Below are 18,246 nucleotides of genomic sequence, written 5' to 3' on the forward strand. Positions count from 1 at the left end.
AACTCTACTTTAAATCCACTGCTGGACTAATTTCTCCTGCCTATTTCCTTTCCCCAGCCCAGCTTTGTCAGTAACAGACACATGAGCACATGCAGCTGCCTTATACTGAATCAAACCTTTGGTCTATCCAGGTCAGTACAGTCTACTTAGACTGGCAGTGGCTGTCTGGGGTCCCAGGCAGAGGTTTTTCATATCATCTGCTACCTGATCTTTCTAACTAGAAATGGTAGATGTTGAACTTGGGACCTTCTGCATGCAAAGCAGATGCTCTCCCACCAAGCCACAGCCCTCCTTCTGCTATGATGAGCAGAATGCCAGGTGTTCCTCATAGGAGACAGAGGAGAGCGATCAGGCAAGAAGCTGGAGCTGAGCCTGCTGTTGCCTTACCTCTCAATTCAACAGTGGATTTACAAGTACAGAGAGAGCCCCTGTGTTGCATCCTTAAATGGGTACAGCAATGTAATATTGATGCCTACATTCTGCATCATTTAGTTGTTGTTTATTTTACTTATTTTTAATTTTATTTTATTTTATTTATATCTTGCCTTTCTCCCCAGGAGGCTTGCATTCATACTCCACGTCCCCAGTGCATAAATCAGATGCCAGGTACAAGCACAGACCAGAATGATTGTGCTGTGACACTTTGCAAATCATTTGAAACTGTGTCATGGGTGGTTTATCCCACACCACTCACACAGTGCCTGTTTTATTATTTATAAGTTAGAGACCCACAAGGACTTGCAGGTGTGGCCTGGCTGGGCAGCCAGCACTGCACAACTGGGACATAGTTTTCCATGCACATTCAAGCACATTGTGTTCCATTTGTCCACCCGGTACCTGGAAGTGGCTCCATTGTAAGCCTCTTCACAGTTCAGCGTCATTTTCTAAAGCCATCCTTCATCATCATAACAATGACATCACCATGATGTCATTGAGGGCAAAGGGAGCTAATTCACAATGATGGCAAATCTTCCAGAATATGCATATCCGTGACTATGAATTTGCTTCATTTATCCACAGCAGTGTTGTTACACAATGAAAACTGATTGCCTATGCACAGCATTACTGTTATGAAGAACCAATTTTAATACACAACTGGTACACAAGCAGTAGCTGTTCAAGACGAGCTGCACAAGGAAGCCAGTACAGGGTAAGCCCCTCTTACATGCAGAAAATATTTTCTTGATAATGTTCAGTTCATCCCTATTATTATGTGCTTTCGGGATACACATTTAGATTCACACTGCTGTATTACTTCTGATTTCTTTGTGTACTTATTTTGTAGTAAAATAAAAAAAATACAGAATGGAAGTCAAAAGAATAGCTTGCACAAAAGCCTGCCAATCTACAGCAGCATTTGTATAAAAAGCCTAAAATAAAGTAAAATAAAATAAGAACAACTTAAGATAGCAAATAGGGAGCTTCTGAGACTCAACTAGAAGAAAAACAAACCACTAAATGAAAAAGGGAGGGAAAGGGCACGTCACTTACCCACTAAGGGTGCCGTTTAGCCAAAACTTGGGCTTGCAGGTTGAAGGAAAGCTCATTAATTGTAAGACCTATAGACCTCCTTCCATTCCCCCTTAGTTCCCTGAAACAAAAGCAATCTTGGATTTATTCTCTTCAAAGCATTAATAGCCATTGGGCGGCGTCCAGTAATGGTTGGTTTGCTCAGATGAGGCCTCCTGCAATCTTCTGTTCTCCACAGGGGATCTACTTCCCTGCAGTTATCTCAGCCAAGCCTGGTTTGAAATACACATTTCAAAATAAAAACCCCTGCAGTAGTGCGCTGATATACATACCAAGATAAGGCCCTCACCTCCATGCAGTTTGTCTGCCAGTGCTAAAGGACAATGCAACAGATTGCCTGGAGCCCAAATGAAACACTTTCTTATAACAGGCATTACTCATTTCAGGACATTTTCATTAATCAAGCTATCCGGAAGGATGCAGGGACAACATCCAAAACGACTTGAAATGTGGTTAAACGGGAGTGCTGCCAGCATAGGGATCCAATATAAAGAGAATGTATGTTAAATTTGGATAACTGGGAATTTTATAACTGAGATTCTGATAAATGGGAGGCTAAAAAATTGCCCTTTAGCAAAATGATGCAGTTCACTGAGAATTTTTGAAAGGCACTGAGGTAACGTTATTACTGTAGGTATTGTACGTATCACAGATGGAAAATGTGTGAAAGGATGGCCTTTGTGTTGCATGGACAACTTTGCTCACAGGAGCAACTTGAACCTTCCATGGAGTCCATTTTGATGGAGTCATACCCAAGTTCAAGAGTTACGGTGCACGGTCCTACTATGTCTTTTAGATAGAAAACAGAAACTGGCTAGCGCTGAAAACTGCGTATCTTTCTAAATCACAGAACTTCATAATTGTTGTAAAGCTTTCCATAGCATGCTGCTGAAAATTTGACTGCTAAAAAGACTACTACCACACACCATGCCACAGATTAGTGTCTGAACTAGACATGGGCATGAACAGAAAAAACCTGAACATGGTGTTCGTTGCCATCCATGAACAACGAACATTGACAAACATGATCCTGTTCACAAACATGTTCGTTGTTCGTGGGGGCCAGCAGGCTCTCCTCCAGCCATCAAGATCCCTACTGCACCACTCCCAGAAACCCTACCTGAGCAGGCAGCAAGAAAGGTACCAATAATAAATAATAGCTTGGCCCAGAGCCTGGCAGCAGCCCTGGAACATGAAGGGGTAGATCCCTATCCCACCACACACAAAGAGAATTCAAGCTTCAATCGCTCACCCTGTCTTTCTAACAGCAGTTGTCTCTAAGCCAGAGCTGGGAGCCCCCTCCCCACTGGTCTTTTCCTCTTGTAACAAATTTGGAGCTCCAGTCCACACTTGAAAGGAAGACCTGCCTATCAAACTAAATTGGGCTTAGATTGGGGTTTCCAGGGCAACTGCAGGTGTTCAGACAGAATTCAGACAATCCCTGCCTAAGTTACCAAGGGAATTGATTGCAGGTGCCAGACTGCCTGGCTTGACGAGCAGCAACAAACGAGGCTTGCAACGAACACCTGTTTATTTAGAACAGACACAACTTGTTCGTGAACAACAGATTGGACTGTCCCTAACATGTCACTATTTCCCCTATTTCAATTAGCTCTGTAATATGGAAAATATGAAATGGAGTACTAGTCTTCATTCTTATCATTGTACCTGAATTCTCTCTACTGAGCTGGGCTGCTGAGAGAGGGGCCAAGGCAAACAAAATTCTGCCAGAGGTGGGGGAGTGGGGGAGATGTTAACTGCCTATGGAACTGGAAAAGTCATGTAATTCAGGGCCAAAGTCAGTATACTCTGAGGTGGGGCAGCTGCCATGGCCCCAAACCTCTGGCTGGGCCCATGGCCACTGAATTCCCAATTCCTTTTGCCACCCACCCAGATACCCTTCCCCCTTTCACTCACAAGCACTTTTCCAGTGTTATTTGTGCTCCTGACTAGATATGGTGCTCAGTGCCTTCAGGGAAGGGTGTGCAGGTAGTACATTAGTGGTGAGAACAATCCTGGTCGCTACTCTTAGCTACACATGCCATCCCACACTGTCAGCAAAAGTGTGGGTGGTGGGAGGGCTTGTGAACAGGAGGGGCAGCACAGGCATGCAGGTGGGTAGGCTAGAAGCAAAGCATAAGCAGATGGCATGCAGGGCCGGTGCCAGGTTTTCTGGTGCCTGAAGCCAGATACCTGCACCTGGGGGCAGCTTCAGGGGTGTTGCTGCCCCCGTGTGTGTGCACACTTTGCACATGCACACACCCTGTCTGCGTGATGACATCACTGCACATGACATCTTTACGCAGAGCATGCCGCTTTGAGCCAGCTGCCAGCACCCCCTCAATGGATGTGTCATCCCTGGGTATGAGTAAACAAGTAACCAGGACACTTCACTTTGTACACTTTGTAAAGAAAATCAATTACAAAGTTTATAAAGATAAAATTACATAGAAGCCAAACAATAACCAAACAGTAGCCAAACATATATCAGAGATAATACAGAACTAAAACAAGAAAGCTAGCTTGCTAACTAAAATTCTCAAGCATTCAAATGGTACCAACTTACATCAGCAATTGTACTTCAGCATAGCATGGTTCAGCAAAGCACTCTGATATGTTCCCCCCTCTACAGACAATGTTACAGTTAGAGTTTGTTGTCCGAATCAGAGCAAAGATTGTTTCAGCACCTTACATCACTCTCCTGGTGACTTCATTCTTACGCAAACAACTCTGGCCATGAGCTGATAAGAGGAAAGCACTTGATTAATGACCATTGGAAGCAACCATGTGTGTTATTTTGCAAAATAACACCTTAAAGGGACAGCAAATGCTGATTTTTCTCATACGGGGCCTTTCTTGGTAGCCCTGGTACTGGGGCTTAAAACAACCCGGGGGTGACCATATTCACTCAGGGAGGTGGCAAGGAGGAGGAAGCCCTCCTCCTTTCCTTAGTACTACAGATTTGATGCAGATCAGGGGCCTCCACAGCTGCTTCTTGGGACCCAATTCAGAAGTTCCAGTCACAGACCTCCAACATCATGTATAGTTTGGCCCTATCTCTGACATGTACCATCTGCCATATTCCTGACAGTCATCCATAGAATCTTCCACTTTGTATTCTATATTATTGTAAAAACCATAGCAGACCTAAGCTAGGGAACATAAGCATACATTGCTAATGGTGAAAAGAAACTTCTAGTTTCTAGGATCATCAAACTTTATACATGGAATGATTTTTTTACAAAGTTACAAAGTTAACTTTGGTTACTACTGATAAACTTTGGCAAAGGAAGCTCTGCCTCTGCCAAGTAGTGGCTCTGATTATCACTAGTAGTATACATTTAGGGATATTTTACTACTATGTATAATTTTGAGCTATAACTCCTATGAGCCCGTCCTTTGGAAGCATATACAACTATTCCTTTAGCACTGTACTTACATATATAAGCCTAATTCTTATGCTAAGATTTTCCTGTTGTGACCTATAAATGCATGCTTTTGCATTTCTGTGTTTTCCTTTTAACTTTTTCTAAACTCGTGTACTTTTCCCATAGGCACTGTCAGATGCTAATAAAATCTTTAATTAATTCCAGTGCTAATGGGCTCACATATTTCTCTCTCTTGCTCACAACTTCAATCACGTCTCCCATCCCCTGCTTTTTTTTTGGTTGTGCTGCTTTCATATCACTTTGCACTGTAGCTCTGATTTATCTGAAGCTTGGCTAAGCATATTGGCAGCAAAGCTTCAGATAAAAGAAGAGCTGAGATGAGTAAAATCATTTATGAGAGATGTATGTAACTAAAAAAAAAAGGAAAAAAACCACCCCAAAGGTCCCATCATATTATAAATCCCCGAGGAACTCTTTAAATTACAGACAATTTGCTTGATTGGACTGCACCAATTTCAAGTATTAGAGTGAGACAAATCATTCTTAACAAATGTTAAATCAAAAACGATGGACAAGAAATCTTGATAATGTGAAACAAGTTCTGCAAAATTAAGGCATCTGCAGGATGTTCACTTTGTGCTAAAGCAATAAGCTCTCCCAAATTTGTCCTGTCTCATTATTGAGCTTGATGACTAGTTACAGAAGAGTTCTCTCTAATAAACCAGTTAACTCAACAAAGCAAGCCATATTTTACTTCATTTTTTGCAGATGCAAGAAGGTAGTGCTTATTTGAAGTGGGCATGGGCTGAAAAACTGATCATAATTTGACACAGACCAGCCCGGTTCAGCATTCGTGAACAGGCCGATTGTGGGGTGTGTGTTTTTCATGGACGCAACAACTTTTGGGCCAGTCTATTGGTCTGTTGGTCTGTGAAACCAGACATCCCAGTCCTGAGCAATCAATTCCCTAGGCAATGTAGGGGAGTTGCCCACAGACCTTCTGCTACCTTTGGAACACACCAATCTTAGCCCTGGAAATCTTGATACGCAGCTCTGGCTGCCAACCAGAGCGCTCTCGTTATTCTTTATGAGAGCAAGCAGTATATTTAATACCTAGGGCTGAGCCACAGTTTCATTTTCCAGCTGATTACTGATGGAGGAACTGCTTGTTGTGGGAGTTTTTTTGGATTGAGCAAGACGGAGGCTTGGGGTTTGTGCTGCAGCAAGGCTTTGGGAGCAAGCTTATTGGCTTTCCTCAGCTGAGGGCTCACTCTTCTGTTTAATATTTTTTTAAAAAATTCAATTCTTATTTGCTTGTGTGGTGGTGGTCTAGCCTAGGGCTCTGCCAATTGCTGCAAGCCAATGCAAGACAATTGGCGTTTGGAGCTCCTATTCTATCTACTGGAAGTTTCTTAGGAGCAGCCACTTTGGGGGTCTGTAACTTGGACCTCCAAAATACAATTTTGGCCAAACTTGGAGGGTGGCTGGAGGAGAGCCTGCTGAATACTCGCTGCAAGTTTGGCATCTCTGAGTGTGAAGGGGGTGGTCCTAAGGCCCCTGGAACTGACTGACCATGGACAGGCGAACCAGTCTGTGAACAGGGCTGGGTCCATGAAAAGTTCATGGTCCGTGGTCAGTGAAACACAACAGACCAGTTTTTTTCCCAGTCTGTGCCCATGTCTAGTGCTTATACATTTCATATTCAGGCCTCCTTTCTTTTGCAATTGCCCACCATTTGCATTACAGTGGTACTCCAAATATGACAATGGGATATGATTCTAACGTGCACTCAACAAGAAATGTCTTGCTTAAACCAGTTGAACTTTCATCTGACTATGCATTTATGAGGCCAGACTGCATTTCTGTCATCAGGGATATCATCTGTAAAATCTAAGAGGATCAAAATAAACTTCAACAGCATGGCTTTTTTGGTGGGGCTGTTCCAAGACCCCAGTTTTCTGCCTCTGAGGTTCTCACATCCTCGCACCAGGATGTGCCCTACAGGATTTATGTTAGATAGATTTAGTGAGATATATAGATACACACACATATACCTATATACACATGCATGCATACATATATACGCTTTTTTCATCTGGCCTACTCCATCGCTGATGTGTGTGTGTATATGAAATGAACAACAGCATTTTCATGTATCTCAGACTGGAATCTCTAGTCTTTATTCTTTCCCATCATTCTTCAGTCCCCATTGGCTAAATTGAAGAAGGAAACAACCATCCATTTTATTTTTCTTTAAAACCAATGAATGACTTTGTGAACATGAGGGACTATCTGCTGCGGACATTTCGGGCAGGTACAACTCCCACACAGCTCTTGTCAAAGTACCCTGATCTTGACCTTGCACTATAGGGAATACATCTATACAGCAACTATTATTATGGTTAATATCAGCTCTGTTCAGTGATTCATGGTGGCAAAAGTGATTTGATCAAGAGTGGGAAGCTCACACGCTGGGCTCATGTATCATAATATGCTGTAAATGGATTTGTTGGGAGTTTCTGCAAGGCAATATGCCCATGCCTTCCTGTTTGGCAATATTGCTCTGGGTTACAGAACATTGCTAACTGTGTATGTATATATATAGCTGTATGGCCTGAGGCTATATTTTAATTGAATATACATCATGAATGATTACTCATATGATATATTACAGTGCAGATTTGCTGCTGTCCAAGAAAGCTGAGACAGTCCCATAGCTACTATATCTAGACAAGCAGGCTATTTCTACAGCGGTACGCAGTGACCAGAGGTAAGTGTTAATAACTGTTGCAATTCCTCTCCAGGGCTGACAAGACTGTTGGTTGCTGCAGTTTCACTCATGATCTCTCATAAAGTTTGACAGCTCAGTCAATAGGGGAAATAAACAGCCCCAATAATTAAAGGTGAGTTCTGGACAGTGACCCTTCAGCTCCCTCTGGGCTTTATTAGTATAATTGATTTCAGAACATTAATAAGAGTATTGATCACCTAGGAAAGAATAGAAATAGAAGGAGAGCAAGAGAGGTCACAGGTTACTAAGAAGGAACTGATAGTACCACCATATATTCATGGTGAGTAAGACATGAAGAGTCCAATTTCAAAAGAATTTATTGGCTGTCAAGAGATTAGTTTCTAGCATAGACAAGAATTTAGAAACCCTAATGTTAAGGGCAGTGAAATCAGCACAATGGTCAAAAGAGAAATCTCAGAGCAGTAGGATTTTAAATGACGTAAGATTTGTTTGATTATTTTCAGCATAAGCACAATTTCCCAATTATTTCCATGTCATAAGTCAGCATTTCTGAAGGGAGGTCAACGGCAAGGCCTCAGCATGTTGAAGTACAGGAGAGGTCTTCAGAAAGGCATATCCCTGGTTGACAAGTGAAGAGATGAAGTATATAATGAACTTCCAGGAGCTGGAAATGGAAAATCCTACTTGGTTAAGTCTTGAAAACAAAATCTCATAAACAGATGTTTCCTCTCATTTTATTAAAGAGGTTACTTACCACAGCTAGTTTTGCAAATGCTGAAAACCTGATTTATCCAGGAAAAGCTTTATTTACATATTAGAAAGGAATAAAAATACCACTGGCATTTTTCTAATACAAGACTGAATACAGGTGATATCTTGTTGCCTGGTAAAATATGAAAATTGTATTCTAAAGACTATTACTTATAAAGTCTGAGGGATGGTTCTTGTGGCATCTTGCAAGAACTGTACTCTGAACCCACTCAGATTGTTTTTACATTTAACGTAAAAAGAAAAGCAGCTTTCTACAGGTTCCCAGACCTGTTGATCTTGATGTGTTAGATCCCAGCATACAAATGTATTTTATGCTTCTAAGAACTCAACCTTCCATATTCTCATTATATACTTCTAAGTGGAGAACCTGCAAGAATATACGGGAGGCACTTCATTTCCCGCTGTATCCCCCTCCCCGCACTTCCTCTTTGTCTTCTGGCAGATCCATATTTTTGCCTCTTCCTCTGCTTCCTTCTGTCTTTTCCACCCACCTACATTTTATCTGCCACCCTAAGCCTCCATCTTTATTTTTATTTATTTACATCATTTATACCCCACCTTTCTCCCCAGTGGGGACCAAAAGAAGCCTACAGCATTCTCCACTCCTCCATTTTATTCTCACAACAACTCAGTGAGTTAGATTAGGTTGAGAGAGAGATTGGGGCCCAAGTGAATCTGATAATTTAGTGGGAGCTTAACACTATTTAGGACTAGATGAATGTCACCTTCATGATCTAGCAAGTTCCCTACCTTCTTTCTTCTACTTTTGGAACATTTTCTGCATTGTTTATGATATCTCACATCTGATACTTTTTTTTTTGCATCATTTCGAATCTTTGTAATCCTAGTGCAATTGCATTGTACTGGCTCTCTTATGCTATTTGATTGCATTGTTTTCCGTTGTGTAATCTGCCTTAAGCCTCAATGAGAAAAGTAAATAAATAAATAAATAAAAATCTCTTGTCTAGGTTCAGTTTCAGTGTATTAGCTCCCACCTATCCAATTATTCCAAAAGTGATTGAGAATCTCCATTGCCTTACTGGGTTAAATGAAAATAAGAAATAAAGTTGACTGTCATCTTCATAATGATGGCATCCCACCCCAGTGACAAACTTTCCCAGTGGTTTGATGTAGATTCCATGTAATATGGTAAACAAAATGCAGCCCTGTGTAACTCCATAGCATAAATGTCGCTGCACAGCACTACTTAAATGTCCCTCCAGCACTACCTTCTGTCATTTACCCACCAGATAGCATTGGAACAACAGAGTGCTTCCTAACCTAGAAGTTCAGGATAACACAATTATTGGAATCAAAAGCCACTGAAAGATGTAAGAGAATCCAGAGTTGCACTCCACATGGATATTCCCCAGTGAAGGTTGTCCACTGTATTAGTCAACCAGGTAATCTCAATTCCAAAACAGGTGAAAATAATATCAATTTTCATTCCCAAATGCAATATAACAATCACTATCTCATGTTTATACTTCTTCCAACAGCATTGACTGAAATGATAATCTACAATTTCCATAGTGGTCTGCCCAAAATCAGTTTCTTTATTCAGTGAATTCTTAACTACTTTGATCAATCAAATAGAGTAACAAGTACATTTAAGTCCACCTAGTGATACTGTTCAGATCTCAAAAAGATACAAGGTTGTTTTTTAAAAAAGGAATCTTTTTCCTTGCTGTATCCAGATTTGGAATAAAAGTATTACTTGAGCCTAGTAATTGAGGGTGATGCAAGATGCCGTGCCCTACTCTTGAAGAGGCCAGCTGTAACAAGGTTTAAGAATCCTTCTTCCAGAGAATGCCATTTGATGACTGTAGCTAGGCAGTCAGATTCACAACCATTCACTGAACTAGGCCAGCTTAACTTTAAATCGTTTGACAGAACTGGCTTAAGGAGTTGATGGCCATCGTGCCATCTGTTCTATAAAAGTGCTGAGAGACCTAGATGGTTAGAAGGATAAATGGGTAGGAAATATTGAAGAACAGATCATTATAATAAAGAGTTAATGATTAGGATAGGAGTTTTTTACTCCTAATCTTTATTTCCTCCTCTCCCCTCCCCCCATTTTGTAAACGGGGAACTCTTGCACATACATAAATCATTGAGCTCCTGGATGGGAGCAAAGACGGGTTTCCATGGCAACAAGATCTATGCTCTAAAGAGGAGCTGCCCTTTGTTATGTATCTTTGTGATATTTCTCTCCAGACATGTCACTGGCAATTACCCACAGAAGTAGAGCTCAAATTGTAGCGTAGCCCGGCAGATCCGCCTTACATTATTTTCTGTAATTAATGAGATTATTGAATTTCCATGCTAATAAAGCATGGCAGGAAGTCTGAAAACAACTCCTCTTTCTCTCTCTCTCTTTCGCTTTCTCTTTCTGTCTCCCAATTTGGAGTGACTTCTTTGTGTTACCTTTGCTACCTTTTTTGCTTCTCCAAATCACCACACTGCATTAGATGCTGTCAAAAAAAAAAAACCATTCTGAAAAGCTCTTCTATGTTTTTTTATGAGTCAGCGTGGTATGAAAGTATTGACGTTTTTGCATTGCCAGGAGGTGAAGCCCTGCGTAAATGTTCATAAAAGCAGTTCCTGGGCTATTCATCTTTTATAACATTGTTTCTTTACAAATGCTGGAGCTTCACTTAGAGGCCTATGTATCATCTTTTGACAGGTCTCCATCTATTCTTGTTCTGCCTGCACACTTCCTGTACATAGAAATGAAGCTCACCGGAGCCAGTTCTTCTCTCAAGCTGTCCCCCCCCCCCCCCACACTTTTAAATGCAATTTCCTAGGATAGGAACGGATTTAATTCTATAGCAGCAAGATGATGTGGTGGTGATGCAGGCAACCAAGATGTGGGTAAATGCAGGAGAACCAGGAGATCGTTGTTAACAATGGAGATACTACCTAGAAACTGAAAGGCAATACTGGTTTATATGCTCTGGAATTGCGGAAAGACATTTGGGGGCTCTCTCCAGAAGGAGACTTCCTTAAGCTCTGGGGAAAGTCTGACTTTGGAATATATGAAGCTGCTGTACCAAGTCAGACCATACCGTTCCCTACTATAACTGCTGCTGGCTCTCAGACAGAGAAAGGTCTTCTTTCCTAGATCCTCTAAACAGAGATGCCAGGGATTGATCCTGATCTGGATGCAAACGAGTGCTCTATCTCACTCTGTGTCATAGCCTAGCCACGGCCCTTCCCTTTCAGTGAAGCTGTAGGGAAAGGATATTCCAAAGCAGAAGGGCAGCTACTGAACACTCCTTCTATGCAATCTTTGGCTCGTAGTAATACACTTTAAAAGATGCCTTTCATTTATCTCAGGCTTAGTTCATACACGATACAGATGGGGTGGTAAAAATATTGTTCAGACCGGCAGCTTGAGCTTGCACAAGTCAAGCAATAATCCAAATGCTAAACAGGGAACTTTGGCCACTCCAAATTCAAGACACACTGCACAAACCAGGAACTCTTGAGCATACGGTGGAAGGATGAAATATGACAATGGCACTCAGGAATGCTTTTTCTTTGCATAGTGAAAGGATTTAGAATGTAGAAACATTCCCTTATCTTTTATACTGTTAGGGAATTAGTAATTTGTGGACTGGCTGTAGGAGTACATGACTGTAGCTTGTTCTGGAACAAGGCTTGCAGGTTGTTGTAGTTGCATTGCATATTACAGCTCTTTTAAGCCATTTCTCATTCCATTAGTCTTTCTGTGGACCTCGAAATATTATCCTTTAGAACAGCTTGTGCCACCATGGAGACTCAAATACACTTTCTCATCTCGACTCAACCACAACACTTACTAAGTGTCCTTGAGACCAACCTAACTTACCCTACAGGGTAAAATACAGCACTCATGGGGAACTCCACAAATTACTAATTCCCTAACACTGTGCCAGATTCTCAAGGTTACCCAGAGTAATCTGCAGTGACCAAACCCCACCCCACTGAATATGCCGTGGCTACAGCTCCAACACCTGGCAGGACACTTCCCCACCCCCCAAGCCATGGAGCCTATGCAGCAGGCAGGCAAATGGGCCAGCTGCCCGGGAGCCCTCCAGCAGAGATTGAGTCTGGCTGAGGAGGAAAGAGGCACCCAGAGAAGATGTCAGCATCTGACAGAAACCCAGAAATAGCTGAGAGGCAGGAGTGTGGCATGTGCAAATGCCTGAAGACACAGGGGGATGATGACTGGTGGGTGGGGGACAGACTGCCCTCTGGGTGGTGCAAGTAACTGAGCACTCAAGTAATGGATAACAAAGCTTTTATTGTAGCAACAAAGGAAGAATGAAATGCATCACCTTGAGCTCCTTTGTGGAAGGACAGGTTGAGCAAACTATGGATAGGTCAGGGGGCCTGAGAATAATAAAGCATCATCATGAAAATAAAATCGTCCTACGTTAAGTAAATATTGGGTTTCTACAATTTTGCACTAGATATCTTACTCACATGTGCCGTCTTACAGTTATTTTGACAGCAACCTCTACATCATCCCAAACACTAAACCACTGCAGTTGCAGAAGTGTTTTCACTGAGACTGCCGTAAGGAGCTATTTACTAGTTCTAGGGGTTAAGACAGAAGTTCTGCTCACGTGGGACAGTCAACAGAGTCAGGATGAAGATTTGGTAGCTGGGCCAAGCAAGACTAAACTCATTTCCTCCAGCCACAGTCCAGAGCCATTAAAGTAATTCTCATTTTTTTAAGGTAATTCTCCTTGAGTGGCCCATCAGTTTACAAATGGGTCCCCACCCACCTCTTGTTCTTCTTGGAATCCCACCATGACCACTTACTATGCAGTTGCCCAAGACCCATGCATGCAAGTGTTCTTGGTGTTATCCCTACATCAGTGCTCCACAAAGAGAGAAGGAATTTACTAATAGCTTGAGTTTCATCCTACATGCCCCCCACCCCCTGCAACTGCAGCTTCTCACACTGTTTCTGCATGTATCAGGGAATCCATCTTCTACTCTTGGGTAACCCTACCTGCCTTCAGAACGTGCCGAACTCTCTGCCTGGATACTTGCCCTTCTGCAAATGACAAGGACAAAGGATGATGTCGATGCTAAATGCATAACAAATATAGACATATGATCATACTGTCAAATAAATGCCCAAAGGCAGACTGAGGCAGCAATATCATCACAGAGGATATTTAAAATGAGCCAAATACTGGAAAATTGTTCTGTAATGAGCAATCCTGCGATTGCCAATAAGATAGAACAGATAGTCTAATAAGGCCTCTTTTATCTTTGATGCCTATAATGATAGTACACAAGCTGGATGCAGCTGTCAAATGTAGCTCCTCTATCTTGCCACATGAATGTGTCCCATGGTAATTACTGTGCAAGTAACGGAGATAAAAATTCTGCCCTGGAACAGGCATGCTCATCTCCCCACAGAAAGCAACGATGACTTCATACACAAACATGAGAGCGAGCTTCTTATATTATACAGCTCATCTACTTCTTTCTGCTGCAACACCCCTACATGATAATTATCTTCATTTCTGGCAGATACATCATGAAATATTAACCAAAGCTGGCTGACGCAGCTGGCTCAATAGTTAAACTGGTGATAATCAGATGAAGTAATTGGATTCTTTGTAATAGAGGCACATATATTATTGGGTATTGAGTAATTTCCTGTTACTGGACATATTTTGCAGTAATTTCATAGACCTCAAGTTTGCTTATGTAAATATGTAGCCATTTAGCAAAGGCCAGCAATGTACAGCTATATCTTCCGTACAGACAAGGCTAGAACGCAAAGGGAAGCACGAGGAGTTCTTATCGGGCAGTGAGTCTTTTGAGCACCTTCTCATTCTGATAGCAGCCGCCACATCATCCCCAAAGCTGCTCCTAAATGAACCCGGGAGAACTTAAAGTCAGTATACTGATGCAGTTGCCATCTATACAGCCCCTTGGGGAGGGGCCCTGGATCAGGGTTAGAGGATATGATTGCCATGAAAAAGGGCCCAGGTTCAATCCCCAGTATCTCCAGTTAAGCTGATGTGACAGACCTCCACCTGAAATCCTGGAGAGCACTGCAGCTGCCAGTCTGAGTAGGCAATACAGACCTTGATGGTCCAATGGTCTGATTCAGTATAAGGCAGCTTCAAGAGTGTCCGTGTATGTGTTTTACAAACTGGAATTAACATATACAGTGTATGGGATGGCAAGAGTGTGCTGTCCCCAGCTATGCACAATCACTGGTTTGTGAGCATGGAGTTTACAAGTGTAAGAAGTGTATTTTGTTTATTTCATTTATACTCTGCTTTTATCCCCAATGGGAGACCCAAAGTGGCTTCTCTATTTTATCCTCACAACAACCCTGTGAGTAAGGTCTGGCTGTGTGTGCATGACTGGCACAAGGTCACCCAGTAAGATTTCATGGCAGAGTAGAGATTCAATCCTGGGTCTCCCAACACTCCCAACATTAGCACATCACTCTGGCTGTCATATGTGCATGCATAGTGATTAAGTGGTTGAGCTGAGAATCAGCACTCTGTTGATTTGAATCCCACTACTGCCATGAGCTCAGGAGGTGGCTTTGGGTAAGCCAGTCCTCTCATTCCCAGCTCCCCAGTTGTACTGTGGGAATAATAGTACACTGACTTTGTTCACCACTCTGAGTGGGGCACTAATCTGTCCAGAAAAGCAGTATATAAGCGCAGTTGTTATGGGCTCCATACCCATGATCAAGTACACTTTTTTGGAACATTTCTGATCCTTGGGACAGAACATAGGCTTTCTATGTTCATGTGCCAGTGACTGCATGACAGAGGGGGACAGGACCAGCATGGTTATGCCCACTCCTTCTGCATGCGTCTTAATTTCAACATGTGTAGAGGGTTTGTCTCAGGAGCTGTGGACTTTAAAAAAGCAGGGATAAATAACTAGAGTGCTTGAGAAACTGTTCCTGTACACTCCACTTGAGATCCCAACCAAAGAAATCATATGGAGCATAATTTATTTTATACCATACTTGTGCTTTTCATGAGCCATTCCTGTTTCCAAGCAAGTCAAACATTCATCATGAACCGTTCATGTGACTAGTTTTTCACTGTGATTTTAAATGCAAAACTTTCCTAAAGTGAGTCAATTCATTGTGCAGAGAATTGCAGCATGTGCTTGTGCTGAATTTTACACACAACTACTTCACTTCAAATATGTTGAGCTTGGATTGAAGGCAAACAGATTCTAGGTAAACAGGAGAGGAAGCCACCACCTAGGGCATCATACCAGCCTTCTGTTAAAGCACAAGGCAGCAAGGAACTCCAAGAGGCATTTAGTGGTAAAACCTGTGCCTATCATGGAGAACTTTAGGGGCATGGCATATCAACTGCTCCAGCTTAGGGCCAAGCTAGAAGATTGCGTGGAGTGCAAGTGGAGAGCAAGTGAACAGGGAGGAATCTCAGTTTATGACTAATCTCCTTGTAATTTTGGTCTCAATAAATGCCAAAATACCAGTTCAATTTCTATGGCAGGCCTGAGTCTGACATCAGCAGATGCGATATATGTTTGCCGGGAATCCTGCACTGCACAGCTAAGCATGAAATTGGGATGTGAATATATTCTTTGATCAATAGTGTTGATATACTTTGATGCTTTCTTCCTGGAACGGTGTGGCAGTCTCATAGAGGTGGCACCAAATGACCAGCATTACATGAGGGCTCATTGCCCAGAACATGCCAGAGAAGTCTGGGGGAGCCTTCAGGTACAGCCCAACCGGAAAACTTGCAGGTCAGTGGGCATGGCTAAAAGGCATCTGAATCCAGTGGCAGTAGCCAGGAAGCAGGATGTGGTCTGGGCCTCAGGAAATTCCTGGGCTCAGCCAGTCCTGGGGGGCATGTGGAGCTGTTGAAGGGTCTTAGTAGGTCATGAGAAAGCAACCTAGGAAGTAAGGTTACCAGTCCAGTACCTGCAAATACTGGGAGTTTAGGGGCCTGAGGAGAGGGGAGCATCACAGCCTCTGTGGTGCTCTAGGAATTTCACCCAATCTCTATAGTAATGACCATAGACATTAAAGGAAATTCCTAGAGGGTTGTGGGTAGGGTGTCATCACTTCTAGTTTATCTTGCTCATTTTTCTCCCAGTGTTCAATTGTCCAAGCACAGATGACTGAGGGCAGGGGCAGGAGATTGTCTGTCACAGGCAGGCAAATAGTTAGCCTAGTGGGTAGAGCAGGGCTGAGCACCATAGCAGCACCAGCCTATAAAGTCCAAGTGGGAGGAGACAAGTGGGTGGAGCAATAGAAAATGGGGAGAGGGCCAGAACAATGAAGAAACAGGAAGAAGTAGTGAAAGTGGAAGCTGTGGAGAAAGGAGGCAAGAGGAAGACTAGAAAATGAATACCTCAGCAGCAAAAAGGAGAAGCAGGGGTGGGAAGCTGAAAGAGGGCCTGAAGCTGGCCAAGCAGGAGTATTACACTAAGCAAGAGAGCCCTGGTAGGCTGAAGTATTGCCTGAATGAAGGAAACTGCAGGCAGCTAGGATAGTCAGTCCAAGGTTGGGAACCAGAGACAAATTGGCGAGGGGAGGTGTACTAATTCTGGTGTCCTTGAGTTGCAATGTTACTTCCAGAGTAAACCAGAAGTAATAACATAATGCTGAGGGTTGCTAGTTCCACCCTGTATTTACCCCCTGCCAGCTGTTGAGTGGTGATGGGGAATGAGGGGCCCAAGTTGGAGCATTCCTGCTTTTGTGGGATACCTGCCCTCCCTCATAAGGGCAGCTGGAATTTGTGTACCAAATGAAGGTGTTTGCATAATTTTTCTGTCTGGCAGTGAGTTTGTGACACCATGGAGGTTCCCATTAGCATAGTCTTCTCCTAGGAGGGCATGTTGCCATTTGGTCAGAGTATTCTCCCAGTTAGGGTTGCCAACTCTGGGCTGGCAAATTCTAGGAGATCAGGGGGTGGTGCCTGGGGGTGGTGGGGTCTGGGGAGTGGAGGAACCTCAACAGGATATAATGCCATAGAGTCCATCCTCTCTATCCTTTCTATCCTTGACCTGGATAGCCCAGGTAAGCCTGATCTCATCAGATCTCAAAAGCAGGGTCAGCCTTGGTTAGAAATTGGATGGGAGACCTCCAACAAAGACCAGGGCTGCAGAGGCAGGCCCTCTGCAGTCCTGGTAGTCTCTTGCCATGAAAACCCTACCAGGGGTCACCATAAGTCAACTATGACTTGACGGCACTCTGCACCACCATCCCCCTCCAAAGCAGCCATGTTTTCCAGGGGGATTGATCTCTGTTGTCTGGAGATCAACTGTAATTCTAGGCCCCACCTAGAGGTGCACAACCCTACTCCTACTAGATGAATAAGTCTTTTGGGAATACTTTGGGTTTTAGTAGATCCCGTCTGCAATTCAGTAAATTAGCTTTGACTTCCTTTGATAACCAGCCCTGTAATTCTATGATTTTTCAACTCTGTGTGCTTCCAGTTTCTCCCTTTGCTTAGAGAATCATAGCCCTCAGGCCAAGAATCTTTGAGTTAGAGTATAATGAAAGTCACATTCATTATTCTTTACAGGAATTCTAGTTGCATTAAAATCTGAAAAACACTTTTCTTATTTGGAAATTAGATTATGTGCAAGGTTGTAGAGTGTTTCTTAGTATCTGTAGACTTGCCTGTATATTGCAGTATTCTCTAGAAAACGATCCCGCACAATATTTTTTTAAAAGCACACGACCAAGGTCTTTTCTTTTCCCTCTTGTTTTATTGTCTAGTTGGGTCACACTATCATTTCTTAGCTTTTTAATGCCAGCTGCTCCTGCAAATCTCA

The sequence above is a fragment of the Eublepharis macularius genome, chromosome 4, assembly GCF_028583425.1.
Source record: "Eublepharis macularius isolate TG4126 chromosome 4, MPM_Emac_v1.0, whole genome shotgun sequence".
Lineage (NCBI taxonomy): Eukaryota > Metazoa > Chordata > Lepidosauria > Squamata > Eublepharidae > Eublepharis > Eublepharis macularius.